We start from the raw sequence: 5,146 nt of genomic DNA on the forward strand, positions 1-5,146 counted from the left end.
ATCATATATTAGTTACTCATCTTCTAGAAATAGATAAATAATTCTTTCATTAAATTCGATAAGTTTCAATAAAACGTTTCGTAAATTATTTTAAAATATCGTAAAAAATATTAAAATATACGCGAAAACGAATATAACATAATTAACCAAACAATAATATTAATGCCCGATACATTCTAACCTACACGCCATCAATGCCATAAGCAGGGCCGGATTAACCCACTTTGGGGCCTAAGACATTTTTTCTACCGGGTCCCCTCCCTCTCCCACAAGAAATAATGCACACAACAAATATAAAACAAAAGTAAATACAGTAATACCTCTACATACGAACGCTTCAGCGTACGAAATTTTCAGTATACGACATGAAATTCGAACATATTTTTGCTCCACGGTACGAACGAAAGCTCACCATACGACGTTACATTAGTTCGCAGCGCCACCGTCATGATCACGTGTTCTTTCTGATTGTGATGTAACCGATTTTATTGAAAAGAAACATCCCGAAAAGGTTTACACCGGTCGCATTGCTGCTCAGTTTAATGACGTTTGCCTAAGTCATTTTAGAAACATTTTAAAAAGTAGGCAAAGCCAAACCTCTTTGGATAGATATTTTACCAAGCGACCTCATTCCAGTGACAGTGCTGGTGGAAGTGAAGGAAAGAAAGCAAAAAGCAGTGAATAAAAAATTTAAAAAAAAATATAAAACAGAGAAGATTTTAAAAAATTAATGTTAAGTTATTTTTAGTTATTGATACATTATGTTATGTAAGTTAAGTTTTAGTATCATTTCCCTTTTTTCTCTTTTCCACCACTAGTTTACGCCTCCATCGTCGTCTATCCTCGAAGGTAAAGTACAAATAAAGCTACTTTTTTTTATCAATTGTTATTCTATTATGGTTATTTATACATTTACAACTACAAAACGCATTTTTCAGTGTTTTTCTTATAAAGTTATTTTTTTCAATGTACTACTTAGTGTGACCATAGGGCCGGTATCTCTTTGATACCACGTCAGGATGACACCACTGTACCTTTAGATTGATACAGAAAATCAATTGCGCGAGCGGTTACGTATGGGTTAGACCCGGAATGAAGCGAGTGGAGAGGATGACGGAAAGAACGCACCTAGAGATTTATATATAAAAATATACCCGTTTATTTTCTCCATAGGACTAATTAGATACAAGCGATTACTTTACAGAGAAACACGTGATAAGGTACATGGCTCACGATCCGCGAACATAAATTCTACGCGGATTAGAGAGAGAGAGCGAGCTTACAAATATTCGCGTGTAGGATAAATACCTTAAGATATGTAGTCGAATGTCGATGTAATAATCGATGATATCCTTATAGACCGTTGTAGGCGTTCGGGCTAAGAATAAATGATCTTGTAGTAGATCGTTGGTAATGACTCTGTCCACTAACAGGTAATAGTTGTTCAGATAGGAAGTGTAACGATGACAGTCCGGCTTGAATATAGATGATGAGGGAGGATCGGCGGCGACAGGTAACTATCCTTTTGAGCGCACAAGCACACGGTCAGTAACAACTTCTCCGTCTTACTCATCGTACTCCCTTTTTATATGGGGAGGGAGTTTGCAGGCCCTTCTTTGATTTCGTCAGAAGAGATGATCTTCTTGGACCAATAAAATTATTGGTGACGTAGTCGTGTCACCGAAATTTGACTCATCTTAACAAGGAACTCAACTCGTGGGAATCGAGTTTAAACTGTTCTTATCAACAGAATTTATCAGTTGATTTCCCGTTTAACTAACCCTTTTTGGTCTACTTCGTTCCGTTTTGTATAAAATGTAGAGTTTGCATAAAATATAGTTAAAAGATTATAAAGGTACATATAAATGATAAAGTTCACAATATCCCGATCGTCACACTTAGCTTTAATTTGAGTGTGTGTTTTGTGTTGGAACGGATTATTTGGTTTTACACGTAATCATATGAGGAAAAATGATTCACCTTACGACATTTTCATGACAGTTTAGGAACGGATTAATTTCGTATTCTGAGGTACTACTGTAATGTGAAAAACTAAAACAAATCTTAAATTTTTATTAGTAAAAAATATTTAATATACAACAAAAAATTTTAGTTTGTCTAGAAAAGTTTGTTTATAAATTTAAAAAAATTGAAATTTATTTTATTTTTAAATGTCTAACAAAAGTTGTTATACAATAACGATATTACCTTAAAATATTAATAGTTTAATTTAATTTTTTTGGTTAATATTTAAATAATATAATATTTTACAGATGAGAGGTAAATTGAATAATGAAAAAAATAATTTAAATGAAAGGCAAGATAGTTTTGAAAAAGTAAGTATATAAACACAGTAAAACCTCTGGTTTTCATCGATAAACCGTCCGAAAACAATCGGCGAAATTCGAAACCGATAAAAACCGAGGCAATTATTTTCATACGAATCAATGTAAATCCAATTAATTTGTTCTAGACACTCCAAAATACACACCAAAACACATTTTATAGAGAATTAATATAGCGTTAAATACTAAAAGAAATAAGAAATTAATATAAAAAACTAATTAGCATAAAGATAAAAGAATTAAGATTCAAGATAAGATAATTAGCATTAAGATAATAGAAATGGAATTGTTCGGCTAGACATGCGGGGTCTTATCTTGTAGAAGCTAGTTGGCCACGAGCTTCTAGCCTATATCGCCCCGTGGTAAAGTGTGACGTAATTGTCATGTAATAGTAGTAGTATGCGTTTATGATGGTCGTATCGACGGAATAATGCCTTCCGGGAATTCCGTTTAAGGGTTACTGGCCCCTATTCAGGCGTTACAGACGTGGAGAAAACCAGGAGAACTTCACGTGGCCAGCCCGCCCTGGCAAAGCGCGAACCCACGACTGAACTCCCATTGTTCAGGAAACGGAACCGTGGGCCAATGGCGGGCCGTCGCGGGGTAATATTCACACAACGCGAAATAACGCCACACTGCGCCGGAAAACGCGTGGGTCGCCCTTTGTTTTCGCAAAATTAGCAGATCACTCGAGCACGCCGACGAAAACAAAGAAATTTTTCGCGAAAAAATCGACGATAACCGAAATCAACAAAAACCGAGGTATTACTGTTTAAGTAAACTTTGTTTAAAAATTCTACTTTCTAGTCTTTAATTCAGCAAAATTATCAATTATTTCATCATAATTAATATTATCCAAAGCATTTTGTTCGATGTATAAAACAGCTAAAGAATTTTATTTTGATTCATTCAGCGAGTGTCGTAAATAATTTTTTACTCGTTTTAATACCGAGAATGACCTTTCACCAGATGCATTTGATATAGGCAAAGTTAAATATATTCGTAATAATATCTCTGTATTTGGAAATGTTGATACTATTTTTGTGCTCTTTATAAATTGCAGCATATCAGATGGCAACGTTAAATTTTGGCTTTTGCAAATTAATTTAAATTGCAACAATTCCTCGTCCAATTCTTCAGTATCAATGTCGCCACTGTACCATTTTTTTAGCAATGCGGTATCAATTGATACGTCTTCGTCGGCAGCTATGTTTGTACGAAGGGTTTTAAAAATTTTCATCAATATCTTTGTAACTTTTGCTTCTAACTTTTAATTGAAGAGATATTTTATCACAAATTACGTAGAAACAATTTCGCTTAAACATTTCTTGGCTCTGACAAAAACTTACATTTTCCTCATCATTATAAGCATCATCAAAGAAACGTTTTCTTTTTTGGGTCCTTTTTTTAAAATCGCAATACACTTTTATTTCTGACGTGCTTAATGCTTCTGCTTCTATTTCCAGAAATGAACTTCTTAAACTATTAACGTAATGATATAAATTGTCAAAAATATTTACTGCAAAATGCTTGCATTTATACTGGAAAGAATTTTATCCCAAATAACTGTTAACAAAATGAATTCTAAAATATTCATTTTGTTTGCCATTCTTCGTGATTCTTCTTTAGACGAATCTCAGAAGTGTTCTGTTAAAGATATTTCAAGAAGAGCACTTTTTATTTGGTCGAACCCAGCGCGAATTGCTTTAACTGCATCAGCTCTACAAGACCATCTCGTAGTACATAACTTTTTTACTGTAAAATGTTTATTATTTGCGGCAAAAGGATTTTTTCTAAAATGTTCCACCTATACGTAGAAGCCGAAAAAAAGGGTATAAATGATTTCCAGTAAATTAAAATATGTTATTGCCTACAAGCATGATTCACTAGCACTATTTATTACTAGATTTAATGAATGTAAGCAGCCCATTACAAGGAACGTAATGGGCTGTTTCACTGTCTTTTAATGCGGTTTTGGAGCCCATTGTATTTGCCGGACATATTTGCTGCATTATCGTAGCTTTGTCCTTTACAATTGCTAATATCAAGTCCCAATTTTGCAATATTCTGTAAAAGTTCATTTTCTGATGATTCCCTCCGAGTGAGAATAAATGGGAATAAACCCAAAAAAATCTCTCAATTGGATTTTCATCTTCTGATAAATAGCGCAATATAAAAGTTAATTGGTCTACATGTGTCATATCAGAGTAGAGTCAATTATTATAGAAAAATATTTGGCAGCTTCGTTCTAATTCGTTCTAATTTGAACAATGTAAATTATCACAATATGCCAATAATGTGACAAGAAACGATAATAGTTTGTCTAATTTTCTACGTATAAATAAATTAATTAAGATTTATTAATTAAAAAGTTATGAGATGAAATTATATTCAAAGGGATAGATTCTTGAGTTCAAATCTCAGTAAGAGCAGTTTTTCTTCTTGGAAACAGTTCTGAAATTTAACAGACTCGAAAACACAGAATATAGAGCGCTGGACATCTGAAAATTCAAATTTATATATAGATAAGGTATTAATATATTGAAAAAGTTAATTGACTCGCATACCTTGACAGGAAACTTCTTGGTAACATCGAAGAAACCGTTGACAGATAAACATAAAGATGCCTTTCCGAATCTTTTCATAAAATTCACAATCTGTACGAAATTCATAAAATTATTTTATGTTAATTAAAAAGTATCGCTAATTGTATTTTATAACAAAAGCTTTACTTTTAATTTCTGTTCCAATTTCAAATCGCATTGACCGAATCTGCGAATGTCCTGAAACGATGTTTGCAT

The 5,146-nt window shown here is 33.1% G+C and overlaps 1 long non-coding RNA gene across 1 annotated transcript; it reads right to left on the bottom strand.

The window, feature by feature from the left end:
• Positions 1–4,695: 4,695 nt before the first annotated feature.
• LOC136972568 (uncharacterized) lies at positions 4,696–5,146 on the bottom strand. The gene is made up of 3 exons (XR_010880356.1): positions 5,078–5,146; positions 4,913–5,002; positions 4,696–4,846 (listed from the first exon to the last, which is right to left on the bottom strand). It is a non-coding gene; the product is annotated as an uncharacterized lncRNA (long non-coding RNA).

Source organism: Centruroides vittatus, unplaced genomic scaffold (assembly GCF_030686945.1).
Source record: "Centruroides vittatus isolate TY-2023 unplaced genomic scaffold, ASM3068694v2 contig_2974, whole genome shotgun sequence".
Lineage (NCBI taxonomy): Eukaryota > Metazoa > Arthropoda > Arachnida > Scorpiones > Buthidae > Centruroides > Centruroides vittatus.